This window comes from Buteo buteo, chromosome 15 (assembly GCF_964188355.1).
Source record: "Buteo buteo chromosome 15, bButBut1.hap1.1, whole genome shotgun sequence".
Lineage (NCBI taxonomy): Eukaryota > Metazoa > Chordata > Aves > Accipitriformes > Accipitridae > Buteo > Buteo buteo.
Window position 1 is genome coordinate 19,662,714 of NC_134185.1, and position 19,086 is coordinate 19,681,799.

Consider the following 19,086-nt stretch of genomic DNA (forward strand, 5'->3'; position numbering starts at 1 on the left):
AGACTTTGAAATGGGTGCATATGTGGCTGCCAGCAGATGTAGTCAGGAGCCTATGAATCACAATTTTTGTGGTAACGGTAAAATTTTTGTAGCCCACACAGTTTTGTTGAATTTTTTTTATTTATTATTTTTCATTTTCTCCTCACCTTTCTGTTTAATAATAACAGATTGTAAAGATGGGTATTTCTGTTCCCTTTCCAAAAGGATTAGGACATAGTAAATTTTAAGAGATGAGAGGCCCTATAGTGGGTAGGTAAACCCACACAGAGGTTAGTTTGTACCTAGTTAAGGACAGCTTTGCAATAGATCTACCCCGTGCAAGTGGGATGGAGGCATTTGGCAGCAGTGTGGTTTCATGTTGGCTTGAACCACAGGTGAAAGTGTCCTGAGCTGCGTACTGTTTAATGTGATTGAGTGAACTACTTGTGCCATGTGGGAGGTAACAGCACACGTGCAAATGCCATGTGTGGATGCACTGACTCATGTTAATGTAATTACCTCACTGTAATTGAGTTAAGTACAATTGATTTAACAGTAGTGAAGATGAGCCCACAGTTACAGTCTAAAATGTGAGTTCATATTTGATTGTCAGGGTTACTGATTCTTGCAGGAGGCTGAAAATTTTCTTCATAATACAGTGAATGAAGAATATGCTTAACTTCAGCCACATCCACAGTCCAAGTGGAACTTACCCAGATTGGTAGTTTTTGTTTCCTTGTATATATTTTCCAAATACGGTGTGAGCTATTGATAATACACCTTTTGCAGAGTGGGAGTTATCAGCACTTTGTGCACAGCACCGTTTTATTTGATTAGCTGTTCTGTAGGCTGAGTTCCGATACTGAGGTAGAATCATCTTTTCTTGTCACTTAATTGCTTTTTTGGGGATCTTATGGCAATAATTTCTAAAGCCCTGTGGTTCATTCACTGCTCTGCAAGCTTGATCTTTTCTCAGAAATGTTTTTAATTCCTGCTTTATATTAGTTCCCAGTTACTAAGAGGCTCAGCTATTTACCCAGACTTACTCCAACAGTAGTTGCCATCTCTAATTCAGTATGTTAGCATTTACTAATCCGTGATTTTGGAGGCAATGGATCTGTGAAGATGGTATGAGAAAGGTCTTGAAAAAAATTATCTTGATTGGCTCATCAGCTAAAGAGCTTATCAGACATGAGTTGTATAGATTTGGTATATTATGTTAATACAAATAGATCTGCTTCCCAGTGGTTTTTTCAATTAAGAATTTTTTTCTCTTTTGTGTAGAGGTCTGTACTGGTCTTTGTAGTTATTGATAGTAAGGTTTTGTTACAAATTCCAAATTTTCCAGAGGAGTTCATCTGTGTCCCTCTGAGTTCTGACCATAGCATGTGACTACTTTAATGAAACATCCCACAAAAATATTTTGACATTACTATTATTTACTAAACTTTGTTTATCTTTTAAAGGTTTAGGTGACTGGTACTCTCAGGGTCTGATTTGACATTGCAGTTTAGCCCATTTAGGTTAGCTGCATGGGAAGGAGCAGTCTTACCTGCTTTGCTCTTTCTGCACTGGCCCAGGCTACAACTTGAGTCAGTTCAGCAAGGTAAACCTGTTTTAAAAACAAAACAAACACACATACACCCACCCGCCGCCCCCCCCCCCCCCCCCCAAAAAAAAAACAACAAACAAAAACAAAATCCCAAAACCAAAACAAACAAACAACCACCCTTTTTTTGTAGAATTAATTTTGTGCTGGCATTGCTACCCAAACTAGTGATGACCCAGATGAATGCCAAGCCTGGTACATGAGGTGGAGGAAGGAATCTGCATCCGCAGCTGGGAGGAGGAGAAGAGAGCTGTTCCCTTTTCCTGAAAAGGCCATTGTTTAAATTAAAAATGACAGTAATGAGTTTATATGAGTAATTCTAACGTTTTAGTTTTGTTGTCATTCCAGAAGTACTCGGTTTCTGAAAAGAGGATACTCCGTATATATCTACATAGAGATACCCATATCCCTGTCTTTGTCCACACTTATTCTTTGGAATTTAGTAAGATATTGTAGATTCAAACTGCTGTTTAAAGAGCCAGGTATTTTTATTTTATTAACAGTTCATTTGTAATGTTTTGGTTGGTTGGTTGGTTTTGGTTTTAGGAACGAAAATGTCATATTTGGCCAAAAAACTTGCCTGGATGGCTTCTCGTATTAAGTGAAATGGAGCAGAAAACAACAGGGACAAAACCAAAATATTACATGCAATTGTGAGTACAGGTTGTTACAGCATAAAACACAGCAAGAATACGTTACAAATCTAAGCACATGATTAAGCATATATTACCATTTCTTTATTAGAAATTCCAGTTAAGCCCTGAAGTTGAAGCATGTTAAGGAAGCTAAAAATATTCCTGATGTTTTGATAGCGTATGATTGTGTCAGAAGGTTTTCAAGACTTGGGGGCAGGCTGTATCAGGAACGATGCAGTATTACTATTTGATCTAGAAAAAGGAACACAAAACAGATGGAACAAATGTTTTTATATATAATGAGTCATTAATAATGCATCGTGATGGGGGAGAGTTTTTCAGATTTCAGAAAAACGTCATGATGGCCATCTATCTAGTAGTGATAGTTTAAACTTTGAGATTTGGTGGGTGAAGCTCCTGTTGCCTCAGCTTGAGTTTTATCCTGGTTGGAAGCAGGAGGCATTTTGACCAGTGAAAAAATTAGCTATTCCTATGAAGTCAAGGGCTTGGACACCTATGGTTGTTCAAACATCAGCAACCGTAATTGAGACCAAGCCTTGTCTGAATCTTTGTATAGACAAACCCAATGTTTCTGCCTTTATGTCTTATTCTTGGGACAGGGTGGTGTGAGGCAAAAACCCAAAGGGACCAGTGCAAGGAGGGGGACTCTGTGTTGAAATAAACTAGTGACATTTGCAGTGCAAGCAATCCAGACCTCTGGCAGGCAAGCTCTGGGCTCTGTATGTACGGAAACTTTTAAAAATACTCAAAACCCTGTCCTCCTAGCAAAATTCTTGCTCCCAAAACAAGGAAGCATCACGTGTTACAAGCACTGAGGCAAGCTGCCTTGCTAGCCCGCGCCAGCCTCTCCAGGCTGAAGCCACAACCCAGCTGCCTCCTGGCCCCGAGTCATCCTTGTAAAAGGATCCTGTGATGCTCCTGCTCAGTGTCAATCCCAGCAAGTACAACTCGGCTTACAGGCTGCCATTTTATTCCCTTAAGAGCAGTGATGTGGTAATCCGTGACCAGAAAGTATAACAAACTTCAAATAGAAGTACAATTTTTATAGAACAAAAAGCAACAGAGAGAAAAGGATCTTAAAATCCATAAGCCAGAGAGCATGTGAATGAAGTGGTATGCTATGTAATTTCCTGGGCTAAGTAACACCCAGTTTCTCTATACGGCTGTGGTGGGGTCCCTTTGGGCCAGTCCATCTTTCTAGTTTCTGAACAGTGACCCTGCCCTTTCCATTGAGAAGGGCCTTTCTAACTCTTCAGTGTCTGTAATTTCCAAGCGGAATATCCATGTTACTTCATCCTGGATCCTAGCATTTGTCCAGATTGTTACTTGCTGCTTTGCTGGGCTGTTCTTATGTGGAGCACTGCTGGAAAGCTTTCTGTCACTGCCCTGGCCATGTGCTTATTTGACTGATCATATGTAGCTGGTTCTCTGTTCCTTTCACCAGACAACAAATGACTTTGCTATGGGTTTTGATTTTATATGTGATAGGCCTTCATTCTGTATCATATCAGGCAATGAAAAATGGATTGGATAACTGTGTTATTTCCCAGGTGAGATAACTGTGGCTTAGGTGTCTGCGAGTACATTCAAAGTATATGTTTTCTTTGATGAGAAATAAAAGGGTTTAGATGCCCATTTTCCTTCTGCGCCCTTTGGAAGACAGGGCAGAGGGATTGTTAGTTTTTAAAAGCTGCATCCAGGGGACAGAAGTCAATCCTCATTTCTACTCTCTAAGAAAGCTTTTCATTCACTTTAGGTTATGTCATTTGAGGAAAAAAAACAGGTCTTAAGCAGTGCTGGGGTATCTGTTTGGTGGTTTACATTTCTTTAACCCTCTTCTAAATCAACAGCTGAACTGAAAATACAAACGTTTTACTGATACAAGACTAATTCTTGCATCTTCAGCTGTTCCTAGTTTTAGTTGCTTACAGGAGGGAAGCCTGAGGTCTTGAGTCTGTGGAGAACCATGCATCTCCCAGCTCTGTATCTGTTTTTATGGTGTCTCTTTTCTATGCATTTAAATGTCCTAACTCTGCCAGGAGCTGTCCCCTCCCTCTCTTTCAAGTTTCTCATGCTTGTTAGCCTCAGGGGCTTGATTCTTTGGAAACACCGAGGGGTGATTAATCAAGCTAATTCATGTTGACTTTAAAAAAACCAAACAATCTGACTTTAATTTTGTGTCGTCCTGACGTTCTGTTTTCTTGTTAACATTTTTTTTAAATTTCTTATCTCAAAAATATCTTGCTGGTCTACATAACAGACAATTTATACACCTGATTACTCAGAAGAATATTCCTGTGTCCACAGAACAAAGCCAGCCATAAGAAATCCCATATGGTATATGAACTGCAGAAACTTCACAGGTGACTAATCATGAACATAATCTTACGTTTTCCTTGCATTCTTAAAATAATTATTCACATGACATAGTGGTCATGTCTAAGTGGTCTGGGAGGTGCAGAAGTACTGTGTAGCTATAAAGAAAAAAGCTGGTTTACTAGTTTGTCCTTAAGATCCATTGAATTGAAGGAGTATGCGTTTAAGAAAGTGAGATAGATTCTGTAGGATTGGCTTCAGAATGATTCACATGTGTTCACCTGAACAGATGTAGGAAAGTCTCCTAAGTTTTGGGTTGGCTGGTTTGGTTTTTTTTTTCCCCTGTCTCTCTGTCCATGAGCACATTTTGCTCATGAGCAGAATGTTTTGTTTACCAAGCCTGCGTGGTCCTGTCGACCATGTTACTTACCTGTCTCTTGGAAGAGGCGGTTGTTCATCTGTCATAACTGTCCTATGCGAGTTTTTCCCTGGGGTGTGGAAGTGCACTTCAAGCTCATGGTGTCCAGTCTCCTGACCAGCTGTGATCGTGTCACGGTGCCTGCTGGGTGTGTTGCTGCACAGCTTGCCAAATTTTCATGCAGAGCTTTATGCAGCCTCATATCCAGACTTAGATAATCATTGTGTCCTCTGACACTGAAAAGGTGGTCCAAAAGCTTTGTCATCTTCTCCCTGCTGCGTAAGGCAGTGATCAGCTTCTGGAATTAGTGCACTGCTTCTTTGTGGATACAGCCATTAGTAGTGTATTTTTTGAACCTGCAGAATACCAAACAAGCAGATTTATCAGGTTAAATTTGTCAGCATAGTGAACAGAAGTGCAAGAGTTCTGTGACAGAACATTTTCTTAGACCATGCCTGTCTAATTAGAGACATATTTATTGCGTTATCCAAAATTGCTGGAACTTTTTTCCCCAGAGGAGGTCTTAGCCTCGCTTGGGTATCAATAACTTCTTTGTCCTTCCGTCAATGAAATTCTTATCTGCTCATCTATTTATGCCTTTAATCCTACATGTGTTTTATAAGAGAAAACGAGACTCTCCATTGTTCATGTTTCCATCTGGCTGAGGCAGGCAGGTCTGCTCCCCGGCTCATCCCTGTGCACCCGCTGTACAACCCCAGGGGTCTCGGGCCTCCTCTCTCAGGGCAGGAGGGGGATGTGCAATCCAAATCTCTTATTTCCTCCCTGTCATTGTATGGAGCCTGGATGACTATTAACAACCGGTAGATCCTGCTCGTCCCCTTTCTTATCTGTAGCAGTTTTGAGTCTCCACCTGAAGATGGAGATAGTTTTTGACTAAATGCGCAAAATTTGACTCTGCTTTAGAAGTGAGCATGTTCTCCAGCTATCCAAGCCTGGTGGAAATAGAGCACAGCATCTACTCTGTCTTCTCACCACTGGTACTTATATTGTTTCTAATTCTATTGCAGTACTTTCAGGGGTCTAATTAAGGTGGAACATGAGAGGCCTTTCAGGTGGGACTGCCATTCGTGTTGATGATGGCCTGCTTGCTTCTACTATATTTTTGGGACTGCAGAGGACAGTAGTAACAAATCTTCCCTGAGGATTCACTGTGTTCCTACTCAAGATTTTCAAGTTATTTCACATAACAATTTCATCTACCATCTTCCAAACACGCATGTACCAAAAACTTGAGTCATTCCCACACATAGGTAGTTTTTCCTAGTAAGTTTTCTTCACTGCATCTCCAACTTCACTGCATCTCCACAGCTATTTGTAGCTATAACTGAGAGTCAAGGACTGCCCAAACAGGTGTTGACCCATGCTCAGGTGAATCTACTGGTAATCAGTGGAGTTCATTTAACCACAGCTTGAGCAATTGCTCAGTAGCCTTCCTTCTCCTGTACCTCTGCCGAATTCTGCTCATTTGCTGTCCCAACGGGCAATCTCTGTGGAAGCTGCTGGTGCAAGAACTGCTGGGCATATGCATCCTGTGTAGGTAGTCCCTGGATTAAAAAAAAGCCTTTGTGGTTAAATACTGCAAAATACCTGTTTCCCTCCGTAGCTTAACGTGTACAAGAGGTGTTTGCAGAACTCAAGTTACTGGCAAGTAATTTTTTCAGTCAGCAAGGGCTTTCTAGCTAACCTTTTATTATACTTTGTAATGGGCACCTTGTGTGGCCTAGTGTTTCATTTGGCCTCTGATTTATCTATTTGATCAAGCTAGGTTTTGGAGTTGGCTTTAAATTACACATGCATTTGCACGTGCACACATGCACATAGACGTGTATATAAACTGTGATACGAGAAAATCAAGTTTGTACAGTCAAGGAGGAAAAAACTTAGAAAATACTGAAGCTGAAGTTGCAAGTCTAACCCCTTTTAATTTCTCTCCTTTAATTTGTACTTACTTGATTTTATGATCACCTACTACCTCCCCTCCCATAAAGTGTTGTGCTTTCAGATACAAATGGCTGCATCTTACATAGTAGCCAGAAAATAAGTGTTGGTGTGATTATGGTCATAAGATATGTCACTGAAAGGAGTCTAAATAAAGAAACAATACACAGAATTTATTGTTTCCCACAACTCAGCTGTGTTTCTTGCATTGTAGTTATTATGTGATGTACCTCTGATTTTAGCCTTTGGAGCTTACTCTTTCAAACAGTCCAATAAAAACAGAGCCTGGAATTTGTTTACTTCTGGTATTAAAAGCAAATAGCTCAGGGAGCAGGCCACTTTTATTGGACCTGTAAAGGAGTAATACAGATGGTAGAGATTTTGGGCTGTATTTTGTTTATCATGGGTTTCAGTTTTTCGGGGGTACTGAGATATTGGCGTGTGGAGGGTTGGCAGCTTTCACTGATGTTAGGCAGTCTGTGAGACCAGACCATTGCATTAATGCAGCAAAAAGACTGAGTGGAAACATAAATATGTAGTAGTGAAAAGACTTCAGTTTCTATACAGTTCTGGGTTTTGTCCCATATGAAGTGTAATGTTATGAGGAGGAAAAGTCTTTGGCCAGAACTGAGAGGAATAAAATCATTATGCAGAGGACTGTTTTAATGTTATTACAGATGGGTACAATAGAAATAAACTTATTGGAAGTTTAGAAAACATAATTACTGCAAACCCAGTGTCCCTGGTCTTGCGATGCCTTTGCCTGGAAAGGGTATTTGGAAGAGAACATACTCACTCGTCATTTTGTGTTCCCTTTGGCAGCCAGGATCTGTACCCTTGACAGGCAGAGGAAATCTGAGCGTGCCGCATAGACCTCCTGTGCCCTGTGAAACAATGTGCTTTTAGTATTGAAGGAAGGACAGGGGAGAGTCTACAGCTCAAGTCATGGTGTTGAAAGGATATTACTAGGTGATGCAGCTAAACCATAAATGTGTGTTTGGAAGGATTTCTCCTGTGGAATGTTTGCCTTATAACTGCATCAGAACTAGTCACCTGCCTGCATTTCATAATGAGATGTGTCTGGCATGTCTGAAGTGTAAGCAACCCACAAAAGCAAACAAATTCAGAATTGGCAGGCTGATACTTTCTGGGTCTGCTCTCCCCCATGAGTGTTGATGGGAGCTGTGTCAGCAGATTGTAAGAGGAAAGACTTGTCCTTAAGGAACCCCTTTGTGTCTTCCTGCTGCAGCTGGTCTGACCCTCTTTCAGGAGGCCTTGGGAAACATTTACATTCTTTGGCAGAGCATGCTAAAATTAGGGCATAAAAATGACAGATTCAATATTGGAGTCTTAAATAATATTTAAGTAGTCTTGCATTGTGTAATCTGAGCAGAAGCCAACGTTACTGTCATTTGATTAATGCAGTTGTATGTATGATATTCCAGTTTCACAATTACTTTCTCAATAAATATAATCATAACTACAGTAATAAGATACTATTTTAAAAGTAAAGTTTTTCAAGTATTTCTGAGTACTTCCCCAATACCTATGATAATAAATTTAAATAGTTTACCTTTTACAGTTAAAATCCTTTGTCCTCATCCATAAAAATCACTGTAATCTGCCTCCCATTTACTTTAGAAGGGTTTTGCCTTAAATGCTGTTTTCTCATTTGTATCACTGTAAATTCAGAGGTGTTTCATTGAAACAGGGGACGTGTCCTTTGTAACAGAATATAGCTTATGCTTTGATAACAGAAGTGGCTCTGAACCAACCATTTCTGTCAGCTTTTAAAATGCAGCTGTTTAGAGAACTAGTTCACAGTAAAGTTACGAATTAAATACTCTCCCAAATAATAATTTAAAGGTGCTGCTAAGTTCAAGTTACTTTTCCAATCATCAACGCTATCTTCTTCTACTGCTGTGTATATCTAAAAAATAATTTAATTTGAAGTTACCTGCTCATTTCCTGTTATGTCCAGACTGTGTTTGACATATATTACTAGTTTCACTGCTTTCTAGTACCTTAACTGTCATGTATTTAGATGATCTGCCACTCCCTTCCCTCCAAAAAAAGTGATAAAGGTTTGAAGTATAAAATAACCTTGTGCTCATTCTTCCTCCAAGACAAAAGTGTTCTTTTATTCAAATATCTGAATATCTAATCAATATTTTTAATTCTGATAAAATTGTATCTAATTAAGATATAGCTGACTATAACTTTAAGTTGGTAGAACTGATGGGATACTAGATTATCTCGTACTAGATTTAAAACCTCGAAAAATTAGTAAACATATAATCTGCTGTACAAGAATAGCTAAGGAAGATTAACCATAATAAAAAAGCCATAGAAATACTAAAGAACTTGAATCATAAATCAGGAATTGTTAATACAGTATAAATATTGCTGTTTAATTTTGCTCTTAAGGAAAAAGTGTTTTGGTTTTACAGTATAGATAATGTTGTGAAAATAACTACAACTTAAAAATAAACCAGCCCCAATAAAAAATTCAGCCTATTTATCACTTCTTTGCTTTACAAACAATGACATTTGAATCCCCCCAATTTTGTCAGATATTCTTGTCTTATTTTTGTGCACGTGGTGACTTGTATTTTAGTAAACAAATATTCTAACCAGTATTTTATTTTTGTGTTTCACTTACATATTGGCATTTTAAATGAATTAAATTAAAAAATAAATAGCAAATGTAGGTTCTGACCGCCAAATGATTTAGCAGCATTAGTGTATTGCCTATTGATAAACTATGCTTTCTTGTGTCATTTGTGGAGGACCTTGCACATTGCAACGTGCCTGTACCATAAAAGTAAAAACAATATTTGCCCAAAAGTTTGAGAGTAGTTCGAGAGGTTCCTGTTTACAAGATAATGGATTTTTAACTTAGGATTGCTTAGGGCGTAGTTCCTCCCAGTTGGCTAGATTACCATCCGTGCTTGCTTACTCCCTCACTCCCTGGCTCGCAGTAGCTTTCAAGCAGATAGCTTGCTTCTCTCTGAAGAATTAGCAGAGGTCATTGAAGCATGGAGAGGCTTTGCACTAATGCAGCTGATGGTAGTTCTCAGAAAGCATCCTCCACAGCAGGGCTCTCGCGTTTCTGAGGCGAGGACCCGTGAGGTTGCAGTGGTGGCACTGCGTGGGGCTCGGTTTCTCAGAGAGGTGGTGGTGGAGTGAGGACAGTTCTTCAGGCTCCAGCCTATAGGTAGCTGGGACTAACCGGAGGAGAAGGAGAAAGAAAAGGAGGTGGTGGCAGGGGTGGACTGCTAGCACAGTCCAAGTCAGGATTGGGCTGTAAACCCTCGTTCTGCTTCCAGGACTTGAGCTGCTCCTGTGCCTTTGCAGCCTGGGAAGAGAGGGGAGTTGGCTCTCCTGAGGCTTTGAGAAAACCTGTAGCCCCTTCTTTTCTACAGACCAGTTTTAGCTTCAATCGTCAGCCAGCCCGTTGCCCCAGACAGTTCCTTGATGGCTACCACCCCAGTCTTTCTGCTACCACCACCATCCTCTCTCTTACCTCCATCCTTCGCACTCCACAGTACTGCTCACGAGTAAGATCCTTTCTGTCCTGGGTATGTGTTAGACTGTATCTACCAACACAACCCAGCTACCCTCACACTAACCTGCTCTTCCCCTGTTGGTCTGCAGAGTTGTTGGTAGCTACCTCTTAGGTCATGCTTCAGGAAGAGGCAGGTCAGTATAATGGGGATATATTATGCCATGAGAATAGGGTGAGCTGAACTGTCTTAACAGGCTCAGGACTCCCTCTGTACTGCTGACTTGCTGAATCATTTTGTATGAAATGCCTTTTTTCAGCGTCAGCCTGTGGCTTCTGTAGCTGCCCACGGTGTTAGCCATTCTTCTGTTTACCGGTGAGATGTGAACTGCTCAATTTTCTCATGTAAAGCTGGGATGCAAAAAGGTAGTTGAACTGCTTTCTCAGTTTTTTCCTGGTACTGTTTTTCACTACTGGTGTCCAATTTAAAGCTTAAGAAGAGCTTCCCAGAGATGGATATTAAGAGTCTGCAGTGAGAAAACATGACTCTCTCTCAGGCCACTTTTATGCAAGGGAAGGGAAAGGTGCATGTGCAGAGAGAGATCCTGCTACACCTGAATTAGCAGAGCACAAGCTGGGCCTAATTTCTTTTTAATTATATGCAGTCTCTTGAGATGGTAGGAGGTGGTGAGGGAGGTGGATAGGAAACCTATATATAGCTAAAATGTCTCCTGGTATAGGGGATTGTCGTTCCTAAGCATGGGGGTGTATAGAGGAGCACAGAAACGAGGCTTATAGACATTGAAGGGCAGGTGTGGAAAATAGAGGTGCTGCAGTTGTTTCTGAAAATGTGGTTAACGACAGCAGAAGGTGTAGTAAATCTGGAGGAAATTGTGGTTTAGTTTTAGGTGAAATAACTTTACCATTGAGTTAAGTCTGTGCTTTCTACTGGAGTACATTTTCAGTACTTGAAAAATGCAGCAAACTGTGTGGGTTGTACATTGCGCCTTCCTGTGCTTTCGCACTTCCACCTGTGTTTATGGGATGATCTACATTGAAATTGGCTGATTTTTAGATCTGTTAGAGAACTGTCTTCCAGTACTGTCAGTGTGCTTTTTAAAATGAGTGAATCATAGCCATACTGTGTTCTGTCCTCACCATTAAACTCATAGGAAAGGTGCCAGACAGGAGACAGCTCAGCCACGTCCCTCACTCAGGTTTCAGTGTATTTGTATCCCTTGTGGAAGAAATGAGACAACTGGACTCGGTGGCATTCATGGATTTTCTGGTGGCCCATGCTTTCTTCCTTTTTTTTCTTTTTTTTTTTTTTTTTTTTTTTTGGTCCTTTTTTCCCAGAAGCAGCAAAAAAAAAAAAAAGGTCTAGGACTCTGTGTGGCACCTCCTTTCTTCAGGTAATAGTAGACAAGCTGCAAGAATGGCTTGTTTTGACCTCTGCTTTGGAGGTGTGGGTTTTTAACAGATAGGAGGCTTGAGAAATACTCTGCCTAGGTGGACACTACAAAAGTACACAGCTCACCGTTGTCATGAATTTTTCAGTGTACGGCATGTCATCAGGGGAAGAGGTACGCTGTGCCCACAGTCATGCTAGTTTTTTACTTTGTTGGGAAGTTTTGCACTTGATGCTTCACTAAAATGAAGTGAAGGTCAGGGTGCCATGGAGAGCCTGTTCACCTGGGCCTCAGGCCCTTGTCTCATGAAAGAAGAAAAAATGGGGGAAAAAGTGCCTCCTCCCAATGAAAACAGAGGATAATCTGCCCAATTTATTGACTGCGTAAAAGGTCATGTTTGTTTGTTCCTAATTTTTGTAGAAAGAGCTTTCGGGTTTCTGCAAAACTGTCTTACGGCAGATGAGTATTTGGAACAGAAAATGAGGTGGTTTCAAGCTTGCTGAAGTGACTGTGCTTGCCTGAGGGTGGAATAGCTTAGTGGAAAGTGAAGGAAAGGACAGGCCTCCATCCTGGGGGGATCTGTGGGGCTCCCCACGGCAGTGTGGTCAGGCAGCGAGGGAGCACCGAGGTGTTCGGCCACTGGGAGACTGCCAAGAGAAGAAGATGCTTCTCAGTGGGTGGACTTCAGAGGGTATTATAAACTGTGTCTGGGATTAACGGCATGGTTTCAGGAGATCACCGAGGCAGTGTAAGTGGTAAGTTGGCGAGGTGCTGCACAGGACAGCCTTACCTGCCATGGCTGCACACTCACGTGGCTTCTTTCGAGGTGTGCTGGTGGTTTTTTTGACTCTGTGTGGAACTGATTCAGGGAGCAGAAACATAGCAGAAAACCTAACATTACCAAGAAGAGGTAAACGGTTTTCTTCCTGAGTCAATGTGAGACTGAGGTGGGGGAAGAGGAACCATCCCTTTGAATTGACTGAACTGAGTCCTAAAATTCTATCTTGTACCTAGAATGACCGATGAGAAAATACTTAAACTAAGAAATGGGACAAGAGGCTGGCTTGATTTTCATGCCTGGTATTAAAGCACAGAAGAAGGAAAATTGGGTAAATGAGAATTGCACATGCAGTAACACAAATGGTCTATGCAAAGCAGCAAAGGAAGGGTGAAAACTGGTAGTAGAAGCCTAGTCATGTAGGTGCTACACTAACAAAAAAAATACACTTACTGTAGTGAGAAAAGACAGTAAGGTCAGGGAGGAAAAGCGAATGAGATGTTTATTATGCAGGTTCTTTTCGTTAGTATAGAAAACTAGAACAGCTGGTGCTGAATGTGTAACCAGATACAGAGGCAGCGGAAACATGGTCAAATAGAATAGCATTCATGGCTTGAACACAAATACCGAAAATTATGCAGAAAATTAGTAAGGTGTCGTGAATGAAGTGGCACCATGTAAAGAAACAAACAGTAGCATGGACACAGTAGAATCTGTTTTGTCAAAATCACTTTGGGAAGGAATTATGAAAGACCTGTTGTAGACCTCTAGCTTAGGATTTATATACAGACAGTGTAATAACAATATTCTGAGAGAGGAGTACGAATAAGAATAATAACATTATAGGTAGGCTATATAGTGTGCCAGATCTATAATTAAGCACAAATGATATTATAATCATGCGATATTTCTGTACATGACAGTCAATAGTTTTCTTACCAAAACAGTAATTCAGAATAGACCTTTTGCTATTTTGGACTAGGAAGGAATTGCTGACCTTATAGAAAACCTGATTGTTTAAACCAAATTAACGCAGTTCATGTTTTGTCTTCATTTTTTAAGTTAAATGGGATGATACAAAGTCAGTAACAATTTTTTTTAAGGTGAAGATTTGTTAAATTAGGAGAACTGGTTAGAGAACATCATGAGCTGAAGTACTGAAGCCTTAAATGGAGAGAAGGTTCAACATGAATCCCAAGTAAAGGAAAAGGAGAATCATGGGAAATTACCTAATCCTTCTAGCAGAGAACCTTCTCCTGGGAGGGTTATTGGTAGAGAAAAGGTAAGGCAAAAGGAAGGAGGAGTAGATTATCAAAGGAAGTCACTTGGAAGTTGTGGTGGAACAAGAACTGAAAGTATTAAGCTGAGTTAGAATTTACTTGAAGTTCTTAAGAGTTAAATCAGTTAGTAAAAGTTTCTTTAGATATATAAATTGATAAAGAAAAAATCCTTCTGTTATATAGGGAGGGTGGTTTTGAGTTAGAGAGCGCCTTTTGTTCAAAAGCTAAATAAATACCTTCTCAGTAAGAAGAGTAACAGTGTGGGGACAGCGACAGGATGATGAATGGAAACAAGGTTATGAACATGACTATGGTTGAAGTGGAAATTCAAGACAGAAACAAATTCCAAGTAAATAAGGATGTGAAATTGCGGTGTACCAGCTGCACTGAGGTTACTGCCTATGTACCAGTTCTTTCCCCACTGTAAAGTTACTTGCAATAGCTCACCCTATCTGATCAATGTTGTATACAGGTAGCGTACGTGGCTCTTCATTGCCTAAAAGCTGAAGTGCAAATTGAGAAATAAAGTGGTTTATAGCTTTATTTTTAAAGTTAATTTGTATTATGTTGAGCTTTTAAAAAAAATTGTAATACTGTAAATTTTTCTTTTTTACATAAAATATTAAGGAACACATTCTCATCTCAAAAGTTGCTGTTTCCAATGTGTGTGCCCTGGAGATGGTTGAACCTCTCTGTGAGCAGACTTAGCTCACTAGAAAAACAAAAATCTATCCCCGTTTCCTCTTCCTCTTATCCCCCCCCTTAAAGTGAGTTTGTTTCCTGTCAGATTAGTGAGTTAAATTGGCTTGTGGGGAGGACAGAGAAGTGCCAGATTGGGTGCAAGATAAGCCTCTAGGAGCAGGAAAAAGCCCTTGAGGTCAGCGGGAGCAATGGCAAGTTGTCTGTGGGTGCCTGGCCTTTGAATTCTGTGTTAGGGCAGCAGAGCTGTGCATTGCTCTTGGAGGGGCTGTTGTTCATTGTAGTGGATTTTTTATTTGTTTTAGCATTCTGCCTGCAAAAATACATGATCTTCACAAACCTCCTAAAGCGAACTTTCGGTGGACAGCAAAAGTCCTTGCAGCAGGACTTGTATCATGGAACTGATACTACTTTGCAGCGCTTCCCTTAACATTTGCAGTATACAACAGTTAAATTCTGGTTTTGACCTAATGCAGGTAAGCGCACTATTACAGATCCAGTGTAAATTGTTTTACTTCTGTATCCTCTTACTCTTTACTCAAAGGTTGCTGGCAGTTTTGACAGAACTGTATGAGGGTGTTTTGGAGAGAATTTCTAATGATCTTCTGTGCGGTTGAGCTTCAGGATATGCTTTCCTTCATGTCTGGATTTAATTGTAGATAATATTGGACAGAAAACCATTTTCTTACTTCGGGAAACCCGGCATACTGGTGGCATCTGGTCATTGTACCAAGCAATCAATCAATCACTAGATTAAAAGGGGCAGAAATGAGAGATACAGAAAATAAACAATCTAAGCAGAATGCCACCGAATAACCCCCCCCTCCCCCCCCAAAGAATTTAATGTCTGCAACATCCCCTCCTCTAAAGAATTTAATGTCTGTGACAGCAGTTGTTCACAGCCCTGACTAGAAATGGCAAAGTTGTGAGGTGGTGCTTACTGGGACCCTGTTCTCCCTTCCCCTCCCACACGTTAATAAAAGTAATGCACATGTATCAGAGGTGATCAGGCCCCTGTAATGAGCCTTAATTCCAAACTTCCTTTCTTTTGTAGAGCCCAGTGAGAGTTGCAAGCACTCCCTGACACTGCCCAGGAAATGGTACTTTTCTTTGGGACCATCTTGCTAATATAGTTTTTATTTGTTATGTTTCAATTTTTGTTTCATAGTAGGGAATGCTTTCCAAGAACTTGTGATCATGGATTTTTCCAGTTATTTTTTGTTGTTGCTAATACTCTTATGAAATTGCCAACATTTTGCACCAAGCTGTTGCTTGTGACAGAGATGTGTGAGACTTTACATTATAGGCTGAAATACAAAGCAATAATAGGATACCTAAAAAAAAAAAAAAAAAAAAAAATGGCCCTGTCAAGTTAAAAAAGAAAAAGAAAAAAAGCACTAGTCTGAAATAACTGTATTGACTGCTTGTAAAAATAAGAGCAGCCTCTGACAGCTGAAAAAGAGAGAAAGGAGGAAAAGCATGTTGCTTTTAAGTTTTTTCCCTTTGTTCATTGGCGGTGTGCCCGTACACCCCATTCAGGGCTCTAGAAATGGTTCACTGACTTGAAACTTTGGCTGCTTTTAATTGTATGGGTTTTATTTGTTTAAGTAATGTGAGGAAAATACTGAGCTAGGTCTTTCAACATTAAATTATCAACTTTACAGACAGTTTTTGTCCAACTCTTCACACAAGTTAAGAGGGATTCAGGTTTTAGATTTGTTTTGCTGGTTTCCAAAAGCCATTTTTTCACTATGGTTTTGAATTGTTATTACACCCTCAGAGAATCTCACCATGAGCTGGCTGACAGTGTAGTATACATTTGCACAGTAAGTCAGACGGCACCAAATCCATCTATAACATTGAAAAGCTGTTGAGATATATTCAAGGAGAGTACTGTGCAAGTCATTTGGAGTGGTTTTTTTCAACATTTTCTGTTGTTAAAAGTGCTTGAAAAAACAAACATGCGAAAAAATGTACACCTGTGTAATGATTTATGAAAGCATAATTGTTTCATTACTTTGGCTTTTAAATACATTAAAAAATTCCTCTTGTAAATATAGTGCTTTGTTTGGAAATAAAAGTTCTGTTGCCAGAAGTTAAATGAGAAAAATAAAAACATTTTGGAGTACTAATAATGTCCTGGTTTAGGTTGCATTTTAAATAAGTATTTCTCTCGTTTGAAGTAAAGTAGAAGACATAATGTTATGTGCATATCAGATGTCAACCTTTTGGCATTTGTTTTATAACAGTGAAACTCAGAAAGGAAAAACGCGTAAGTCTTGCTGAGACTTAACTGTATCTTCATTAAGTTGTAATTAAACAAAAAGACAAAAGCATCCATGCTGTGTTCAGTATTGCTGAGAAATAAGGGCTTACGTTTATGTGCTTGAGGTTCCCCTTGTGTGTTGTCATGATTGTCTAGTTTTGGAACATTTAACTATATGTTTTAGTTTGGGACAAAATACATGTTGTTCAGTTTTTTCCTTTTAACAAGATTTTCTCTGGTGGCTGCTGAAGACTGAAGAGGTGAGGATGGACCTGAGGATGTATTCACGCCACAGGCAGAATCTGTTGTTTCAGTTAATGGGGGTGGTGTCTTTGGATGTATTCTGAACTTGGATGTTTCTTCGTTGTGACAAAGATCCCCTTGCTGCTATACAGACATTTCAAAGTGAAGGGCTTGCTTGAAAAAATATTGCCTTCCTGGATGGTTTGTTTCATTGGTTTATATAGAATTACTGTCTTCCAGTTGTATTAGTGAGAAAATTTGCATATTTCTTTTTTCATACCTTATATTTTCATTTAAAAAAAAGAGCCAAGCTTATGATTCAGGGAACAGATATTATATATTTATTCTTTCATGTGTTGTGTGTGTGTGCCCCCATACTGTTGTCATCCTGTCCCCGTCCCCCCTTTTTAAATAGTGCTCAACCTCTCACCTAGAAAGTCAACTGTTTGTCTCGTGCTTCACACTGTTACAACATTCGGTGGGAGAGCCACGTGTACTAGAGCTGCACAACTGGCTAAGCAAAAACAGCCTTCCTCCTAACCAGTGGAGCCATGTTCTTGCTTACTTCTGGCTGCTGGAAAAATCATAAGCACCTGAGTCCCTCGGGCAGACTGGCATCGGTAGTGTCTTGTTCATTATGAATGGTTGCTGCTGGGTAGGCTGAGTGTGAGAGCTCAGCTGGTCCGGTACTTGGGGTTTCTGGAAGCAGAGGTGTGAGTGCTCTCACACAGTTTCATTAAAATAAATATTCCCAATTATTTTATAATTTTTAACTTAGTCTATTAGTGCTGTGGGAAATGGACTTTGCAGTGGTGTCCCTTTTTAGAAAGACAGGGAGAAATTAAGTGACACAGGTCCCCTGAGGTAACTCTCCTGCAGAACCAGGAACTGGAATCCTGTTTTCCAGTCTCGCTGGGTGTGATTCAGTTCCAGATTAAAACAGCTGAAGCACAGAAGAGTCTAGGTTTGAAGGGAATTCTGGAGATCATCCAGTCCAACCCTTCACCAAAAACAGGGCCTTGGATTAGGTTGTTCAGTGCCCTGTTAAGCTGAGTCTTAACTATTTCCAGCAAAGGGAACTATACTGCTTCTCTGGGCTTCTCTGTTTAATTCTTCTCATAGTCAGCAACTTCTCCTAGTGTCTGGATGGAGTTTCCCCTGAAGCAGCTCAAGCCTGTTGCCTCCTGTCCTGTTCTCCTGTTCTCTCCTTGTGAAGAGACCGGCTCCCTCTTTGTGTACAACTATGACCTCTGTAGGTGTCAGTTCTTGTGCTCTGCTAAAATAGTGTCTTGGTGCTGCAGACCTCCCATACCATGACTACAGGGAACCCATATCAGGGGTTGCCATCTGATTTGAACATGCTCCCTGGTTGCACTTGTCGGGTAGTAGGTGTGACTTACAGAGTTGAGTGTCGCTCGGCTCTTTTTGACATATGACTGCATGGGATGGCACCTGCAGTGAAGATTCCCGTCTTGACTCCATGGTTCTGCCAAGTGAATGCTGCAGAACGGAGTAAGAATCAGTCAGGATACGTTTTTCTCTTTGCTGTGAAGAGTTCGAGAGCAAAAGAAGAAAACGTGTTTCATAACTCTTCTGCAAAAACTACAAGTGTTTGCAAATTGACAGGTTTTGTAATATTCTCTGTGAGTCCAATTGATCTCATTCATGTAATGTGTAACTTCTAAAATAAACGTTTAGTGCAACGAGTATCTAATATTTTGTCTTCCTTCCCCCAAAAAAAGTCTCAGTTAACTTGATGATCATTTCATATAAGTTTGATTCATCAGATTTGTCCTGGGATATAGACTCAGTATTGTACATAATTTATTAGGAATTGAGACAAAAATTTTCATTGCATCAAAATCAATGGTGAGCTCCTGTTGACTTCCAAGCTTTTGCCGCTACAGTGTAATATCAAAAGTTTTATCAGTATTTATTTCACTTGCCCTGATGATAATAATTTCCTTTT

The 19,086-nt window shown here is 40.2% G+C and overlaps 1 protein-coding gene across 1 annotated transcript in view; it reads left to right on the forward strand.

The window, feature by feature from the left end:
* The window catches only part of LIN28B (lin-28 homolog B), an 88,726-nt gene that overhangs the window by 28,667 nt on the left and 40,973 nt on the right, over positions 1-19,086 (forward strand). The gene's annotated exons all lie outside the window — the stretch shown is intronic.